Below are 22,487 nucleotides of genomic sequence, written 5' to 3' on the forward strand. Positions count from 1 at the left end.
TTATTATTAGACAGATACCGTAGACTTTTGCATTCAAAAGAAAAAATTCGATTCCTACCTTAATCTTCTTATATACATTAAATTCGAATACTGCATTATTCAATCGATTTAATTTATTTTTGATGTGGTGTCATGTACACGAAAAGAAATTGTTATATGGAGTTCCATTAAACTCTTAAACAAAATTACGTTACGCGTTTTTCAATAAATATAGATCCATATCCATCATCAATGATCAATAGCTTGTCTTAGATGCAGCTTTTTATTAAAACCTTAATACAAAGAAATAATGCACGGAACTGTCACAATTTATTATCTATGATGTCGTACTCAAATTTTAATCCTCACACAAACCTTCTCACTAAAAGATAATCGTCCTAAATACTTTCAAATATTCCGAAAAGTCACCTACCTCTTAATTGTATTACCAAAGTCATATAATAATTATATAATGCCATATAATATGCTTCTAATGTTATGAATACTGGTGTTTTATTTAATTTTAACTAGAAAATCGTCTAATTTGGGCATATTGGCTTAGTGGGTAACGAAATTTGTGGTTAATAAGTGAAACTAACTAATTATACACTAAACACTCGATTCGTTAACATAATTCATTATACACCGATGTTAAAAATTAACACATACTAGATAAGTCCGGAATACAAACGTGTTCTGAAATGAAAATAATATTAAGTCGAGCTAGAGTTGGTTATACCAGACTGATATGGGTTCTTGAAGGTAAAACCTAACCTCATAAATGTCAATCATACGGAACCACTCTAATAATTAAATATAATATGCACATTTAACAGACGTAGACCATTGGAAGAGCACAGAGAGAAACTCATATAATTCATAAAATTTAATTTTTAACAATATGATTTACATTATTATTCCTTCATAATAATTCTTATTATGTCATGCATATAATAATTTTGAATAATTATTTATTTTATTATCATATTTTCTATATCAAACAATTTTTTTTTTTTAATTAAGCATAAGTTTTCTATAAAGCACAATAACAACATTACATTTTCTATTATATTATTTCAATAGTCACGACCGGCACGATTAACTAAGATCTCTTTTAATGATGTTTTTATAATCTACATCCACTTACAAAATGAATATAATAGAATTTCAAATAGTTTTAATTTTTTTTTTTTTTCAAAAGTATAAATGTCCACAACATTATTATTGGCTACAAACATGAATGTTGTCTATTGCAATTTAATTGTAAAATACGCCTATTTTTATACAGATACAGATCTTGAATAAAAATAAAAACAATGTTTTATTGTAAAAAATAATTATAATTAATAAATAATAAGATGTAACAATGGTGTAACAAACATAAAATATCATAAAAGGAAATAATTTTTTAAATGTCATATCTTTCTAAAAATTGTTTAGTTAAGTAATTTTAGTTTTTCAAAGACTGCATCATAAAAAACATTTGGAAATTTTATCCATTCACATAGAGGTTTGTGCATTTTGTCTAGGTAATAATATTAACACATTATGAACAAATCAATATGCTTACCGAGTCAGTACAGAATTAATTAATTAATTTTTCATATTTATTAGCTTAATACGTCATATTTTGATACAAGGAGAGAGGAAGAACAATAAATCTAAATAAGCACGCAGAACGTACATTTGACGTGTTATGCATTTTAGATAGGACTAACAAACGCGAGTAAAGCATCCACCAATCTCAATAAAACTATTTATCATATCATATATTATAGCAATAAATGTAAACGCATAGCTAGAAATATTAGATTTTAGATTAATATTACCTGTCAGTATTTTGCCCAATTATTATTCGCTAAATCGACTCGTCTTTGAACCACTGCTTCAACGCTTCAACGTAACTCTCGAAAATCGAGAAACGATTGATTCTCGATTAGCACATTCATTACGTGTTATGAATATTTTTTGAAATATATCGTTTTGATAAATAATAATTAAAAAACATTTTTTTTTTTTTTTTTTATAATTAGAATATATTATTGTATTTGATAATTATGTATATATTTATAAATCATAAACATAGTTTTTAATAAATCCACATATTATAATAAGTGGCTGTTGGTACTTAAGACGCATATTTACAATAATAGCCAATTGATTCTATGAAAATATCTACGTGAGTTAATTAGAGAATTTTTAATTAAAAAGCTTTATTGATTAATTTAGTTTGAAGTACAATTTCTAAGTGTATTCAATGAATATATAAATAAATTATATGCTGTTTTTTGAATTTTATTTCAGACCTTATTTTAAAATTAAATTACCTATTTTACTATTCATTTTTGCTAAAAAAAAAATACTTGGTATACATTTCATATATTTTTAATATGTATTTGGAATATGCAATTATAAGTGTCCTTATTTTGCATTATACATATAAAACACATAGTAATAATATATTATTATATAGATACGTAATGAATGTCTCAAAGTAAATTTGATTTTAATAATATCGTGGTAATGATTTTTTTTAATAAATACGTTGTGAACGTTAATTGTAATATTATACGTATGTATAAGGCATTTTAACAAAATGTATAAAAATATTTCTTTGGCCTGCTAAGTATTCGTGTGTCGAACTATAGTCCCGTTTCGTCGCTAACTCCGCGAGATTACTACCAGGTTATCGGTAAAGTAAAATATATTGAATGTTATTATTTTATTTACGTTCAGTTAAACTCAGCAGTAGAACTAAGTGCTATGTTTAATATTATGAACATAAAAATCCTTTTGTTTTCCACCGTTTGATCGGTATTAATCTGTCACTGATACACCGTATCAGAAATAAACAACATCCTTTAATTACACTGCCATAGAACAGTAGATAATAGTGAATTTTAAACAATGGAAATAAGAAATTAATGGTTAGATTGTAAAACCTGAGTTATAATTACAAAGAATGGAAAATCGTATGAACTACTCATATTTAATTAATTTAGTTGATTTTTGGAAATCTATTCTCATAACTACTTATTGTAGTTAGTATTATATTATTGTTTATAAATGTAATATTAAGATTATAAAATTTAATTTATCTATTTTTTTTTTTTATTATTATTATCTTAAATACTTTATCTATTTGATAATTCACTAATAATAATTCTAAAAAAAAAGTTTCGAGAATACTTCGTTAGTTCACTGTATCAGACGTAGTATATTTAAATTTAATGATAAATGGTTGCAAATGAAAAACGATTTCGGACGAAGACGAAATGTCTACTTGAGTAACAATAAATATTTTTAAAATTATGTCCTGTTTAGAAAATACTAATACAAATATTATTTTTAAAAATTGTTAATTATTTTTAATTGTTATAGGTATTGAATAATAACCAAAAACATAAAATCGATTTTTTAATCGAATTGAATATCAACTTTCCGTATAAAATACGCAATGAATCTTTACTTTTTACCACTCTCTCCACACAAAATTAAAATGTAAACAACATAAAACTTGTCACTGGGACCCACCTTAAAGTTGAAGATTAAATCATTTTTACTGCTTTTAAATTTAATAAAATAAATACACAAAAAACAAAAAAAAAAAATGTGAGTAAAACCCATACGTGTATTAATACGCTCTGAATCTAAAAGTATAAAATAAATAAAATGTAAAAAATAAACTTTGCATTTTTAAATTTAATTATCAAGGGAGAATAAATTAATATTTCTATTGCAACCACGAGTGCTAAACATAATGTTCATAACAATAACAACAATAATTGTTAAAAGCACAATACGAATTTCAATGATCAAATCCAAAAGGAGACCAAACGGCTGTTTCCATTTATTTTTATTATTATTGTTTTATTTTTTATAATACGATGAAAATTTTTGGTTGTGTTTTTTAACACACTACTATTCCTATTGGTTGTTGTCGTTAATTCAAGTCCCAGCGGTAAAGTGTATATTATTATACGAATTATTTTCAGATCTTAGAATTCGATTTTTTATATCAACAATCGTTAACACGGTACCGTATACATGAATTTTGTCCAAGAGAGTCGTGTTAATAATAATTTTTACAAAATTACATACTTCTTGTATTATAGAGGAAAAAGTCATTTTTTATGAATATATTTTCATGGTGGATGACTTTTCCAGGGGTAGAGGGGATTGAACCCTTGAACACTTACGTGTGCAACGCTGTAATTACAATATATATATATATATAGGTACTATTATATTTTTTATTTGTTTATTTGTTACTTATTAGTTTAGTTATTGCAGTGTAAACATTTTGGCACCATGTATAATAATTCAAGTTAATATATAACATGAACTATTTCGTAAACATTTACTTAGTTATTAAAAAATAAAATAACCACAAGAGTTTTAAAATATCCAAAATGTTATGATATTATTTTGTTTAGTTTATCAAATATTTCTAAGTAGGTATACATTTTATATTTTTATGTAAATTACATAATATATAATATTGTGTAAGTATGAATAATTTCAAATTTTAAAAATCGTTTAATACCTAAATATAATAACTTATTATAGATCGTACTACAATAAAAATAGGAATAATGATATATATTTAAAATTATATATGAATACCGAAAATATTAAATTTAAATTCAATGATTAATTATTTTACACAAAAAATGTTACTGAGAGGAATTGTATATATATATATCAGTCTCTACTTCTAATACTGTTTAAAAATTATACTTATATAACAATTAGGTTGAACTATTTTTCACACATAAAAAAAAAAAAACTGCAAATATCTTGTAAAAATTATTATATTTTTATTATATTACTAACTGTTATTAACTTACTAGTCATAACTGACGTTACATCGAAACTGTGAACAGCTTCGTAGTATAAATTGTTTTAAAACAACTTTGATATTTCAAAACAATTTCGTTGTATATAATGTACGACTTATTAACACAGTGATGGAAAGTTACATATTTTTCTTTAAAAAAATATTTATTTTTTTGAATAACAACATAATAATTTAAATACATATTATCGTTAAAATTATTATTAAATTATTTTTAAACATTTGTGAATTTAACGAATCTTATTGAAATTTCAATTTAAATGCTCTTAAGCAAAATATGTTACTTAACGCATAACTTTTTTTTTATTTTCAGTTAAAATGAATTTTATTCTGAACCATTTTGCTCATTTCTGAGCCTTTTAACTGACTATATACATTTTTATTTATTTACGTAATTAAAATAATAATCCTAATTATCTATAAATCGTTCCGTAAAAATTATCCCAATTAATATCTCCAAATGTATGCAATACCTAGAAAATGCTATTCTAAATATTTGGTAAGTATTTCAAATATTACGGTTATTTGTTTCAAAGTTGTAGCGAAATAAAATAAATATTTGTTAATAATTAAATTATTGACGTTGCGTAAATAATTTCTTTTTTTAACGTTTTTCTCTGATTATTAATAAAAAATAAAAATACATGGAATTTTTACTTTTGACTTTTCAAGTACCAAAAGATTTAAGCATATTTATTGATTCGGAATATGATGAAGGTCGTTAAAAATAAAATATATATATATATATATATAATATTAGAGTACATTAAAATACACGTTATTGTAAATTCGATATAATAATATTTCAATACAGGAGTTATTGAATATTTTTTAAATAAAAATATTAGGATGTATTGTTCTTTTGTTAGACGGGTAAATTTTTAAAATTTGTTTTATTTTAAAACTTCCAAGAATAATGATAACTATACATTTTAAAATAGACAAACTTTCATATATGATTGTACAAATATATTTTTTAAACTGATTTTCTTGAAAAAATTTAAATTATGAAGATATTATTTCTTAGTAAGTGTTTATTTTTTATTTTAGTGCATTTCAACGATTTTAAATTGAATTAACTAGGTTGCTCGTAGATTAGGGTATACTATTTGGTAACGTGGCTTAGTAAAATATGATTTTAAATAAATCAAATTAACTTTTATCCTTATTTAGAATAAACTTGTTATGATTTTTTTTTCGTTAATTTTATTGACTTGTTTTAGAGAATTAAAGTTGAATCCACACCTAGTTAATGTACGTATACAGTAACAGTGATATCGTGTACGATAAGTTAATTAAAACAACAGTTTAAATTATTTATTATATTATTTCTATTCAGTGAATTGGATTAAATCCAAGCTAAGACAAATAAAGTTAGAAAAATAAAGTATTAGTGGTAGGTATATTAAAAAAAAAAAAAAATCATTTTGTAACTTATTTTTAAGTGTTTTTAATTATACATCATAAATATGTATTTTAATCTGTAGTTGTATTTACATGTTTATAAGACTAATCTAATGCTAATTGAAATTAATGTGTAGTTGTTTGTTTAACATATTTCGTATAATAATTGATTCTCAGAGTAAAACAATCCCGATTGCTTTGAAATATTACGTTCATTTTTTTCGTTTTTTTAAGCTGATGGTATAAGATTATGCGTCTAAAGACACATTATTATGAAAGCATGCAATCCAGTAAACGTTTCCATGTAAGTATAAACAATTCAAAATAATACAATGAACATTATGGATTGGTAAGTTGTTTTATATAACATGGTTGTATAACATAACACGCATAACATAATATAATATGCCATTGGTATAGTATCTTCAATTTATTGATTGTATATAATATTATGTATACAACGATAATTTATCTGTATATACCTACAGGTTTTTAATCGCTGTATCGTTCAATTGTTTGTCGTACAATGTGTATTAATATATAATGTACGTTTAAGTATACAACCATAATATTGTCTATACTTCAAAAATACGTTTTTATACAGAAATATTATATTTATAAGTTGAATATAAAGTGAATTCATTCTTTTATTCATCGTTGTCTATCGTATCTGGACAACACAACCGAAATTTATATCTAATATACAGGCCGATTTGTCATTCATTTAATACGGCATAATTATATTATTTAATTTATATAATATCATTATTATTGTTAGTATATTTTATTCAGTTTTATTATATCGTTACAACTGTTTTTGTCATAAAAAGATAAAATATAATTGGTAATTTTATGGCTTCATTATATTTTATAAACATAAAAAAATTTAAAGAACCCAATTGTTTACGTTTTTTGTCGTTTTAAAATTAACAATTTATCTCTTTTTATCAAATATTATTGAAGTATAGATAAAAAGTATTAATATTTTATCTAATCATTTGGTAACAATAAATATTACTCAATAGTATTTTATAATAAATTATATATCAAGTGAATAATAAGAAAACTATTGAATTGTTCAATTAAACATCGACTTGACGTTTAAATAATATATATTACTGTATGTCGGTTTCCCAGTACGGCAGTACCTTCATAAGGTTTCGCTGCTAAAAACTATAAATTAATAAACTCAATGATGAATTCTACTGGAAATTATTTAAAAATGCATAGAATTACTTCTCTATTTCATCTACTTTACCTAAATAATCTAATAAATAGATAAATAAAAAGCTTTAGGTTTAAACTGACTGTTGCTCTACCATAAACGATCCAATAATTATAAACGCCTACAATTTCCATTCAAAATTACATTCGAATGATTCCAAGAGTTGTTAAAGTAAGTAAATCCAAAAACACACAAAAAAATATATAGTAAATTTCGTAAGTCAACTCATTAACGATAGCTTTACCTAGGTCCTGGCATTCTTGGGATTTTATTTCAATTAGGTTTAAAGTTATTGGTGAAGTTACTTTATAGCTAATTAAAATGTATAAGTTTTCATTTGGCTCAACTCTTAGAATTGTGAAATATTATCAATACATAATACATAATTTCTTTATAATCGTGTTATACTTATATAATAATATAAATACAAGCGTTCAAAATAAGTATTGTAAAAAACAATTAATATATTGTATTTTATTCAGTAAACATATAAATATGTATATATATATATAACAAAAACAAGTTAGAACTGTTGATGCAAATTATACAGACATAATAAATACAAAATATTTCCTTTTATTTATAAGTCAAATACCCAATACTTACTTATGTAATTATATTTATATGTGTGTGTGTGTGTATATTAAACTTTCAACAATATAGTAAGTTATACTAAATAGATATAAATTGTACTTTATGAAAATATTTTACCAATGCTCAGAGATCAATATTACTTAATGAACAAAATAAGTAGTTTAGAGTACTTTATGAATGATGGAAATTTGCCAGACGTCGAAACACATTTACATTTTGTGGTAATGGCGTTTGATCAAAATATGTTCTGGCACAGTGGAACTAATCTTGACTGTAATAATACATTACTGAAAAAATATTATTACATCAATGCATTTCGGAAAAATAAACTACATGATATGAGATCATAAGTATATTGATTTGTATTTGAGCAGTGTCACAATTTCAATAACCACTGTCAATAATTCTCACCGCGTTATACCTAAGTTAGGGTAATGGATATTCGTATTCAATATTTAACTGTAAGAAAATTTATTTCGAATTAGTATAAATTAATATCGTTAGTGCGATATATTTGTATTTTGATTGGAATTTTAAATGTGAATTATTTTTAAGTAAAATTATTGGACTTTCCCTTTATTTAAGCTATCAAGTCCTGTAAAATGTATCATATATAATACTTTTTCAACTATTTTTTTACAGATTGAAAATATTTATTTAAAAAAAAATATATGAAATATTAATTAATAAAAAAAATGATGATACATATTTAATTATTGTTATTCTTAAATCAAATTAATTTACCTATAAAATACTTTATCGAAGTACAGTCATCATGTAATATTTCTAAAAATAACTGTATTTGTAATTAATATTTTTGGTAATTTTTACTTTATCGAGATTAGGATAGATAGCCACAATCTTAAGTTTATAGTGTTATTTTTTTTTTTTTGTCTATCTACATTGGTATAAAAAATTTCAATCTTCATATTTCTTAAAAAACTATTAACTAGAGATTCATAATTAATTAATTTGCTTATTTTATGTAAATATTTTAAAAGAAAAATTAAAAATTTTCAAAAAGAATTTCTAATATGTATGTATGTATAATATGCACGCGTAAATAAAACAATAACAAAACATGGATCATTGAGCATAAATTCAAAAATATTTTTCCCTCGTTAAAATAACCTCTTGTAAAGCATATACGGATTACAGGAAATATCATCTATTGTCTGTATAAATAAATAAATAAAAATTTATCTGAGAAAAGTATAACCATGATAATTCACGTGGAAATCCTCACCAAAAAATATAATTCTATTTTTCTGATTTGTCTATGCATAATTTATTTGTTATACCAAGAAGTTAGAAGTAATAAAAAAATAATAAATTTTCAATACTAACAAACTGTTTTGTTTGATGAAAATTATAATATTATAAGAATAATAGCTTCAGACATAACATTTCAACGTAGCGTATTCCAACATTTGTCACTTCTTATAGTTGGCTTCTTTCAACGTTCAAATAGTGGAAAATTAAAAATAAAAAATGATAATAAAATCGACCATTCGAACTATGGGTTATGATAAAGCACAAGAAAATTTTATGACATTCAATATTTTGTTTAAACCTTATTTTCGACCGACGTGAAGGTTACGACCGTTGGACCTTTTATCCGTTGAATTGTTATTAATACGATGGTTATTATTTTGTGCTGCAATTATGTTGTTATATTACAGTCTTTATGCTTTCAGTTGTTACCACAATACGCAACAATACACATTGTTTATTATTAATATTTATATATATATATATATTTATAATTCATACCTTGTGTGGATAACTTGGGACACACTTATACATATTATGCATTCGATATTCGTTATTTTTTTAGGACAACCGGCATATTACACGAAAGTTACGTTGTTTTTAATATTCAATCCGTAAAATATTCATCAACGATACGTGTAATATGTTGCCATAAATCCATCGTTTAATCGTTTATTTTTTATTAAAAAGCTTCAATGGTACGCTGAACTGCTTGCTAAAGCTATTCAAAAAACATACAAAAGCTTTATTGGAACCCAGAAATTTACTTTCCCTGTTTTCTCTAAACGAATACAACGCCTTGTCGAATTTTTGGTAATATTATTATACTTAAACATATTATATATATATATATCATTATATTTTAAATGGTTTTAACTAACTGATAAAGACATCATAAAATATACATTTGGATTATGTAGTAGCGGGTTAGTTAGTTATATTAACTATTATTTTAAAGTCCATGTTGCTTCTCGAGTGTTAAATAAAAATTAACCACTGACTTGAATATATATTTTTACTATAATTGTTAATAATATCAAAATAAAATAATTGTTAACTTTGAATTTATGGCTAGACTATTTTATTCATTTTTATAGCTATATTTTAACAAAGAATGTTTCCCTTCTAAATCAAATTTCAATTGGTTAGTAAATTATAAAGTTTTAGAGTTATTAAATTAATTGTACTAAGAACAATAATTATTATTAGTGACTATAACTTCTCATAAAATGTAAAAAATTCGTAATATTAAGTTTACATCACCTTAGTAAACATACGTCCAGTTAAAAATGGAACTATGCTTTTTTTTAATACTATGGTTCCTTAACTCGTATTTATGTTTAATTTTTATTAAGATTTTTCAAGATATATTATGTTTATCGTGTTACTTTGCAATATTTCGATACCTAACACATCGACCTTTTGACGATATCGTTATTTACATAATATGATATTTGTAATAATAATCACGCTAAAAATATTTTTTATTTATTGTGTATACGTATTTTACATTAGTTATTAATGTTATTATTACATTATTTTCTTATTTGGTCACTCATCTTAGTATACCATTATTATTTATATTGTATTTTATATATATGTTTATTACATTATATAATTGTAGCACGACGGTGCATTAAAAAGTCAAATGTATATTGTATAATAATTGTGGTCACCCTTTCTTTGTATGACAGTTAACTATATACTTTTGGGTATTCAATTTGCTATCCTAGGCCAACCGCTTAATGTAGAAGCCTGGTGGTACAAAGATGCTTTCAATTCCGTTGTCTTTATATTATTATGTAAATAAAATAAAATAAAGTATACGATAAAAGAAAGAAATAAAATATTTTTACAGTTTTATTATTAAACAAAAATTATAAATAATAGTTTAGCGAAATGTGTATTGATATTTGAAAAGCGATTTTGTTCATACTTATTTTATCGTGAGTGATAAACATGAAACATAATATATGGTTATGTGCAGTTTAGTAATTTTATAAAACATAAATTTACATAATATTATCAAAACTATAAATTCTAAAAATAATATTTTGTTCATTATTTTGTTCTCCAAATTATTTTAAGTTGTTGAATATTGTCCACGAATAGGTATTCTTTAAAATATTTAACTAATATTCCAGTTTATTCTAAACTAATCTAACGCATCAGAAATAAAAATTTAAATACAACGCCGATCCTCGTTTTTGATTATTTCACACGCCTCAGCATTGGTGGTTTTAATAATCTATTCTTTTAAAAAACTTCAAAAAAATATTAAAAATCTTAAACAGAATTTCTCAACAACCTAGACCACCTAATAATATTAATATCCGGGAGTTCTTTATCAACCACTACCTATTGTTGAAACCACTTAATGAATCATCGTAGGCACGCGTGCAATATAACCGATGTAAACAGATATTTAAATAATGCTTTTAGTTTCAAAAACATTATTTGTTAGAACTTGAAATCTTTTGTTTATATTTAAAGGTTAATATTATAGCTTATAATATTATTAAAATATTATTTAAGATAATATTACAATAGGTAATAAATAATAATTATAATATATTTGTTTTTAGATACTTAATAAATAATAGTGATAATAATGTAACGTAATGTAACATAAGATAAGCTTAGAAATAAATGCTGAGACATCAGTCTCCTTCGTTTTGAATCAGTTTTCGTATATAATTAAAATTTAATGCAACCATAACATTGAACTAAACGATGACGAGGTACAATTTTCAATATCTACTATAATAGAGTGCTAAAAGACTACAGTGACATCTTAGATTTATCTTCAACTATATTTTTTAGTTGAATTGTTTTAAATATTACATTTTAAAAATATATTTCAAACGTAGTTTTTGAAAAATGTATACATGAGTTTTTACTGTGTAGATATAAAATATATTTATAGTTCAAAAAATAATATTATTTACCCTAAAATCTTTAAAGAAATAGATTGGATGGTTAATTCATACCTTTTACACAAAATCCAAGAGTCAACACTACATTTTATGAGTCATTACTAATGCTATAATTGTAATGAACCTATTAAAGTCATAAACTTTGATTCTATAATTAGCTTCATAATTTCGACATTTAATCTAAGTTTTGAAATTTATATTTGATTGTAACTAATACATTTTATCAATATAATATTTTTATTTTTTTTTTTTTATTATTATTAAATTTAAGCCTCGGAAACTATTATAATATTGTATGATAATCAATTTTGTGTTTTAATTCAATAATACTGAATAATGTTGTTAATTATTTATTTTTATTTTTTGTTAAATCCATAATAACATAATAAGCAAAATGTACACTATATTAAAACTAAATGCATAATAATTAACATACTCATATTTTTAGTATATTATTTAATATATACATGACACACACTAATGAATAATATTTATAGATTCTAGTCTATGTGGCTTCATGTATTATAATATTGAAGTTAAACTAAATCACTTAAAAATTATAATTATTATTTCACACCAAACACATTTAACAAAACGCATAATTATTATAAATTTTTAGGATAAATTGCAGTTAGGCATAAAAGCACTCTAGTAAATATGAATTCGGTGATGTGTTCTCGCTTATATTTGAAATGTTAAAGTAATTTGTAAAGTGTGTAGAACCAAAGAACAGAGGTTCTATTAAATCGAAATCGTTGAAAGTGACTTCTAATTGTAGATATTTCATTATGTAAAGTTCTCAATGAATAGATAAACTACTAATAATCAAATTAATCTATCCATACAAAACTTTATAATGCATATTTCAAACGAAGCAAACGATACGTTTATTACACTGCAAATTTTTGTTTTAAACCATACACAGCATTTTGAGCGATAATAATAATATTATAATTAATATAACCTAACCTTAGATTAGCTATGTGTGTGTTAACCTATACTTTTATATTTTTTTATATCAATTTCGGCGGAATAAATTGCTCGGCCAGGAAAAGCCTTAATGTATGTCATCAAACAAATAAATCGGTGTTTTTATCAAAAATAATATTAAAAGTGTTATTATACTATTTACATTAATGATAATATATAACAGCTGATGAATAAATATGTGTTTAATATAAATGACGTTATACCATATTTTCATTCACGCGTTTAAGTATTCCAAGGTTGTTTAATTTCGTTCCAGAGATTTTCAGATTATTTACAATATACCTATAAGATGTTTCACGGTGAACTGACAATTATTGCAATAATATTTGTTTTATTGAACATTTTCACTTTTTTTTTTAATTATCAATTGTCATTTGCTTTACATTTAAATTAATTTAAATAGAATAAGTACAACTTAAAACATACATCTACCCATGGTTATATTATTATTAACACAGTTTTTTTAGAAGTAGATTTTAAATCTGAAATTTAAATACAAATTATGTATCATACTCGTATAAATTCATTTTTATCAAGCATTTTAATGTTAATGATTTTATTAAGCCAGATTGTTTGCTATTATCGTGTGCACTTTGTGTTGATGAATTGCGTTTACCGGGGAAAAATTATGTAACTAGTAAAAAAATGATAAAATAATAATAATAATAAATCATGAATTATCCTTAGAAATAGATGCTAATCTATATTCTCAAAATTTTTCGCTCGAATCATTTTTCTTATATAATGGCCTATTATTGAATTAAAATTGATCATATCCGTTACAGTGACCTCTACTCAATCACTATAAAAACTCACTATGTAACAAAGAAAACTTTCAGGTTTTTTCGATAAACATCAAAATTTTCATTCGTGATTAAAAATAGTAAAAGAAAAAATATTATGAAAAATTTGACACGTGTATGTTACGATGTCTTAAACCCTTAAGAAATCAAGAATTGGTTATTTTTTTTTCATGTTAGTCTCTCTGACATTTTATCATTTTTGTACTATACGGCATAGAGCCTTTGTTGTAAATAAATATTTAGACGGTTTAATGTATGTTAGGTGATTCGAAGCACGTTTTATTATCACTGTCAGACCGTAGTTGGCCAAATATTCCGCTGTCCACAGACATCGACAGAGGTTTGATAAGTATAACAATTAAGGTTAAATCGGGCTGTCAAAACGCGTTTTCACATTTCATCTGCTCGCAGAAAAATATTTGTTTAGTTTTGTTTACTCGAACGGTATTCACTTTACCCGTGTATTTTACGCCAAAAAACTTTATTTCTCATTTAATGAATGTTAAATTTATTTTTTCCAACGATTTTTTTCTTCACAAAACTATAAACGATATATAAACAAACAGCAAAGAAAAATAACACACACACACACACACACAGGCTAAAACATATGTATACATGTAGACCTACAATAATTTTAGAAATAATAATACGAGTAAGTACCAACGGTAATATTATGCAATAACCTTGAGTAGTACAACCTAAATATTGAAGTTTTTGTAAATTATTTCTTTGGACTGAAAATTGAAATGAAACATTTCAATATTTCTTAATATTTCTTTTAGATGGACTTTAAGAATTTATTATTGTTAAACTCCCTTAAAATCAAAACTATTGCGCACAAATAACTACACCTTACATGCAATGCATTGTAATTAGTAGGGTTAGTAGGGGATAGTTTAGGGATAAGTAGATATACACACAAACAGTTTTTATTTAACGTAAAATATCATTCACGCTGCACAGCGATATGAACAATTTGTTATCTTAAGTGTTAAAGTACTTTAAAATTATATTCTAATGTATTGTAATATTATTATTATTTTTGTTTGCGTGTTTGTTTTTTGTTCTCTTGTGTATGTTTCACTAAATATTTATATAAACAAATGCATGCTATCATATAATATGTAACGGCCAACGGACTTAAATTTAAGCAGACTTAAGCAGTTTTTGTCCATGTAATGTATATTTTAATAGTCAGAATTCAGAATAAATTACGAGCCAAGTAGGGACACAGATACGGTTGTCGTAGATAATATGTTCACTTTAATATCTGTTGGTTGATATTGGGTTGCCATTAGAACCAATTTGTCTGTTAAATATGTGTCAAGTTAATAATTTTAAATATTTATAATTCATACTTAAGTGCTTTTCACCCTTGTACTTTCTCTTATCAATTTTGTTTGTGTATTATGTTAGGACTACATAAACTATATACATATGTAGTTGTAATATAAATATATAATTTATTTTAGTAGAAAAAAAACCTAAGCTATATTAAAAACTCGGTCATACAATTATCGTTTTACATGGGTTTTTTAGAAAAAAAACAATAATGTTGCTGAATCTTAAAATACATGACATATTTTATTTCTATCAAACCAATATCAGAAATACATCGTGGATTTTTTTTTTTTTAATTACATATTGTATAATAATTGAGTTTTAAAAGTATTATAATAATAATATTAATTATTGATAACACTATTTTCGTATTGTTTTAATATCCCTAAATATTTAAGCCATGTTTGAATTTGAAAACCTAACTAACTGTTACTCTTTAATTCTAACAAACTGAATTTTTTTTATTTTTTTTTTTTAGTATAGATTCTATACTTATGCATAAACACCAAGTTAATATGATTAAAATTAATAGTAATGAAAATAAAAACTTAGTAAATAATATAATATCAACAATTAAACTTTTATATTTTATAAATTATTTTAACATAAGACTTCAATTTTTATACAAAAGTGATTTATTAACGTCCCGTAAGTAATAAAAAGTTAGTAAAAAAAAAAAACAAACAATTTAATATTCAATACAAATTGTATTTAATGCGGTACATTAGGTATATTTAGATTTATTTTTTATAAGCAAAATATAATAGACAATCATTACACTGAATAAATGCATTTGATTTTATATGTATGTACTATAATATATTATTATGGAATGGAATACACGGAAATAAAAATTATTCATGATAGTAAATAAAGTACAAAAACGTGTATATATAGTGTATAAACAAGGTTAAAGGATATAATACAATAATACAAGCGAACAGCACAAAGGTTTAATATCACTCCAATAGTCATTGATACATGCCCGGGTTTCTTTAATATATCGATACTTGCATTTCGATTTTGATTTATTGAAAAGTCAATTTATTTTACGTATGTCTTAGGTTCAGTGACTATTTCGTGTTTTGCAGGAGAAATATTGGTCCACATTGAGTTGGAATATTACTTTTTCCGTTTTCGGTTCATTTTTGTACAAAAACATTTTATCTTTGTACAGAATATTTATTATTTTTGGTATTTGTCCCAATAGGAGAGTATTCCAAAACATCAAAGCCAATAAAAAACTTAAATTCCTGTTTACCAATATACTAATAATACCAATTCAATTTCAAAGGCAGTTTGTAAATTTAGGCAATATTGTTTAATCACCAGTATTGCATTATGTTGGAATTTTGTAACAAGTTATAAATAACTTTCTATAAATTAACAAGCCCATATTAACTATTTTTAATAATGCAAATGAAATAATTTTTTTTAAGCGCCATCATAGATAATAATATATTGTTACTAATATAATATAATAAAAACATTTTAAATTATGGATTTATAGCTCAAAGAAACTCCAGTTTTTAAAACGATATAAACGTCTAATTTATATATAATATGAATATATTTTATTTGCGATAGCTTAACAACTGTTGTTTGAAGAAAATTATTTTCTGTAATATAATTTTTATTTAATGATCATGAAGAAAAAAAAATAATACTAGAGCACATATTATTGATTTTTTAAATTATCCATTTTGAAAATAACCTTATATTTTTATAAAGTTTAAATATTTTGTAAATTTTAGTATGTACTGAAGTATAATACTTATAAGTTTTGATACCTATCACAGCGGGTTAACTTAAAATCTTACTTTTATATTTGTCTATAATAATTATATTTTTACGAGATAATTTTTTTCAAAACTAAAATCCCCATTTTTAACTGTTTAAATTTTACTGAGAATATTTTTTGTCCTAAATTATTTTATGTCATTATAAAACAAAATTTTTGAAAACATTTTATTTTTTCATATTTAGTCGTAAAATATTTTTTTAAGAATTTCATGGAAATTTAATTTTGAACAAATAGTTTAATATTTTTTATAAGTACAGTATTTATGAACGGAGTAGTAGGCCAATCTTTGATATCGTAAATAACATGTATCCCCATACCAATGTATAATTAGGTGTTTTATTTATAAATAATTAATAATTAATTATTTGATAATAATTGATATTTATTTATTTATTTGTTTATCAAGTGGCCCATTGTTTCCAATCATTATATATTTTAAAAATTCAGTTTACATTATAATATATTATTTTTATTTATTTTTTTTTTTTTTTTGATGGACGTATCATTAAACATTATCCAAAATTTATCACAAAATAATATAGAATTATGACGATATGTTTCGATAAGAACCACGTATGTACACAGCGCGTATTTTCCGAAACGTAGTAAACAATATACAAAAATAGTAATAATACGAGTAGTCAGTGCAAAACAAGACCCAAATGGCTTATGATAATATCGTATATCTTTTACCCATATTATGTTTACTGCTTTTTGTGTATTTATTTATTTTCTGGTTAAAGTTGCCGAATCCCTATTTCATATTCAGAATCCAGATTATTGTTTACTATAATATTATACAATAATATTGTCAGTATGCCCTCTGATGATTTGTTGTTTTGATATTGGGTAACCTATACACATTATTTAGGTTAGCAGGGCCTTTAAAAGAGGGGGAAGAGTTAGACCGGGAGTCAAGTTGAAATTAATTTGTAATGTTTCATATTTTTATATATATTTTATTTTATATTAATAACATTTGAATCAGAGGTTAAACCATTGAATATCTCAAAATCATAGTCTATGAGACATCGTATCGCTTATAGTGGGTTATAAATAGGGCCCGGATTTCAATGCAAAATACATATTTTTTTGGTTGATCTTACACAATGCGTTTCAAGTACATAATCCGTTTCATGTAACGAGGGTTTCATAGCAACAAATTTTATATTGCATTTTTTTTGCATATTTTGACGTTTTTTCATTTTTAGAGCATTTTTAGCATTTTTAGGTCATTTTTTTGGTTTTTAATTCATATATGTTCAATATACTATACAAATTTAGCCAATTCAAAATATTATCTAAAAATAAATTATTCGATTCAGTTTTTATCTTGTTGTTCAATGTATTGCTCAAAATTTATTAAGTACAATAGGCTTACTTAGAATTTAATTTTTAATATATACGTATTTTGGTATGTTTAGAATGAATAATTTTTCTCCAGAACGGCCAAAATATATGCAAGTCAACATCAATCAAATTTTCAGTTTTTTTTTTTTTTAATAAAATAATTAAATCTTATTTATAAATTATAAATTGTATAAAAAAATATATATCATTTTTAAAGTTATATTTTCATTTTTAAGGTCATTTTTGTAGAAAAATGCATTTTTTTAGGTCATTTTTGGCTATTTTTTAGAGCATATTTATCTGGTATTAAGTGCATTTAAATTCGGGCCCTAGTTATAACTATTTTCAATTCAAATGATTTGATTTATATTTCTAGCTTCCATAGGCTAGATTCGATAAATACCGTGGAATAAACGGTATTATAAATTATGTTATACACCTATTCGTTCAAAACCAGATTTAAATCATTACAATTTAGTATTGTAATACAAAATATAATATAACTACCAAAATTGTTACTAAATTTGACAGTTCATGATAAATTTTATTATTAAAAGACATGTATAAAGTCCTCAAAAATATTTGTACAGAGAACCAACATTTTATGAAGTGGTAGGGGATGCAGGTTTTTTTGTCAAAATATGAAACCGTCCAAACATTTGTTCCTGTTTTGGGGCCAGATCGATCTAAATACTTAGGATCATCTCATCATCAACTCCATACTTACACTAGCAATGTATCTATATGTACACTATAATAATATATACTTATATAATTCGTACCAATATTTATTTGTTTTTCAATTTAACTAAATACCGTCTAAGTTTGTGTATTATGGATTCTCGCAACTCACTTTAATCAGATAGGTTAAAGTTATAGCTTATACTGAACAAGTAAATATTAAACGTGTTATTCTACGATCTACATGAAAATTGAATGTAAAATAATATAATAATAGTAATGCAAGAGGAATGAGAATAATATAATACGATAACAACATATTTAAATATTATTATTTAAACAAAGATTAATATTATATACTAATTGAAAACTGTTAAAACGTAACGCATTTTAATTATGAAAAAAAAAATAAAACAAATAAAATAGATGCAACTGATAATTAACTTGAAGAATAAAATTGTATAATTTAATGAATTGTATTTTATTGTTCAATTGGATGGTATATTTGATCACGTTTGAAGTGTTTGAGTGGTGCGAGTATTAATTATTTAATTATTACAACATTACAAGTCATCAATAATTACTCGTGTGATATACGAGAGTAAAATACGTTCGATTCCGAACGTTATCGCAGAAAGGAATCGAATTATAATTAGTAATCAAAAGCATATAAATATAAATTTCTAAGCGAAATTGATACATACGAGTATTCGCTATTGAGCATCGCTTTATTACGAGACTTTAAATAATGATACTAATTGTGATGTGAACAATGAAATCGTTTCACGGTCGGGACCTTTGGCGGTAATTCGACTTAATAATCTGATTATCGTAAAATAATAGTAAGAATAACAACAGTGTTATCGTTATAAATTATAATTTTGTTAAAACATCCGTCTGCGTTTTGCAAATATCGTGCACAGACCGTATTCGCAGATAACAATAACACATATTATTATTATGACGTATGGTTAATTCCGGTCGTTACCACTTGTATCACGTCGCACGTCGTCGTCGCAGTAGCGAGTAATAAACCAAACGGATAAATTTTATTATTCCGTCTCGACGAATGCCGTTTACTCGCAATCAAAAACTCTCATGCGTCCTGCAGCTGCGCTTACACACGACGTAGTATAGGGTGATGCACTAAACATTCACGATCTCTTTTTGCTTCAATAGCACAGTTATTGGAAATCTAATTTTCGAAATTGTTTTACTGATGTCTTTCGTACGAGTATTTTAAATTTTTGAGATTTTTTTATTACTCCGTTTAGTACACATACCCGTTCAGCTGTAATCTATTTATCGGATTGTTTTTCTGAAAATGTTGACATTCAAAATTTGAAATTAGACACAGTAGTTTTTGAGTTTTTTTTTTTTTTATTATATCTTCGTGTCCAAATATAATATTCGTAAATACGTTACATCATCTGTATTACATCTATTTTAATATTTTCGAATGTTGAATTAGACATATCGACGTTTAAGAATATTTATGTTTATTCGCCAAATAATTTACAATAAAACAAGAGAAGTTCTCGTTTGAAAAACAGACGGTCGTATCGCCGCCGCCGCCTCCGCGTGTCAGTCGTTTTACAGTAGGTGCAGACAATTTTTATGATTTGAAAGTGCAATGACGTTTGAACGTAGTCAACAATTCAAAATATCAGAATTTAAATAAACGCATTATTATATTTGGTGTCGATCGCGCTCGGCAAATCACCTTGTACACACCACACACATAGAGACAGTGTGTAAGTATATTATATACATACTGTATGACCGGCACGTTATTACACTTTGTTGTAGAGATTGTGGGCCATTGTGGGCGCGGTGGGAACGGTGGTGGTTGCGGGTAAGAGTTGATTGGGAGAAAGACAGAGGCTGTTTGTTTATTCCGGAAAACGAATTGAATAATTATTTAACGTCTCAGTGCACGGCGACGCCATGTCGGATGGCGGTGGCGGAGAGTACCCACGGCGAGATCTACTGTATATCGTGTGTGTATTTATGTGTATAATGTACACATACACACATGCGATATAAGGTGACGTTGGCACATAAGCAGCGGCGACGGCGCTACGTAAATATACCACCGCAGTTTGCGCGCAAATCACACACACACACACACACTCGTACCCGCACGCACCCGCAACCGGGGGGGTGCTCACGAAATCGCGTGGCCAAATATGGTGTGCTCGCTGCTCACATATTATTATGTGGGCAAACGCGTATTGCTCTCGAGATTACATTTAGTCAAGGTAAGTCGGTCGCACGCTACACTTGCCACGTCGTATTATCCGCGCTGTCTGCTCGTGTTACCAGTCCGTACACCCACCCATATACCAACGTACGACGAAAACGACTAACTGTGCGTACAAACACTCACACACACACATACATATAAATAAATATATATACACATATATATAAATACATGTATGCCGTTATACCGCACCGGTAGCTTTCGTAGCCACTATCGCATTCCCGCCGCCCACGCAGATAAACCCCATTACCAAAGGGTGTGGGGGGACGGGTGTGTGTTGTTTATTCTCATCCCCGGGTGGTGGCTGCTGAGACTTAAATTAGCATTTACACCCCACGGATAAGTACCACGCATTATTCCGTTCGCCGTAAACCCAATTGGTTATTTATAGCCCTCAGCACCGCCAATATAAGTATACGTAGGTACGCGCGAGCGCGGGCGATGCAGACTGCACGTTTTGTATGCGCAGGTAGGTACGTCCCCGCGTATGTTAAACCTGTGTACTCAGGTATCGGAAGAGGGTTATACACGACGACTGCAGAGCTCGAAAGAGGTGTGGCACACGCTGCAACAGTGACTGTCGACTTATGGTTTTCGGACCGAGTCTCTCGCAAAAGCGCGTGCTTCGTACAAGTCGTATAAAACGTAAATTATATACGATTATAAATTGAGAACCTACATTATATTGTTATTATAAAAAATAATATGTGCGTTAGCAGGCTGTTACGCGGATGTAATATAATAACAGATATTTTATTGAATTGCTACCTTTAACCCTCCAAGAGAATTATTTTATTAAATTCTGACCAACGAATATATTATTATTGTTATACAAACAATTTGGTTTACTCTATTTCTTAGAAACAAACATTGACTGTTCGATAACAATGATGTCAATATCAATTATAATCTAATGGCAAGTAATTTAAATTAATTAAAAATAATAAAAATGTATTGTTTATACTATAATAATATATACTT

The sequence above is a fragment of the Melanaphis sacchari genome, unplaced genomic scaffold, assembly GCF_002803265.2.
Source record: "Melanaphis sacchari strain LSU unplaced genomic scaffold, SCAv2.0 Contig25_pilon_pilon, whole genome shotgun sequence".
Taxonomy (NCBI): Eukaryota; Metazoa; Arthropoda; class Insecta; order Hemiptera; family Aphididae; genus Melanaphis; species Melanaphis sacchari.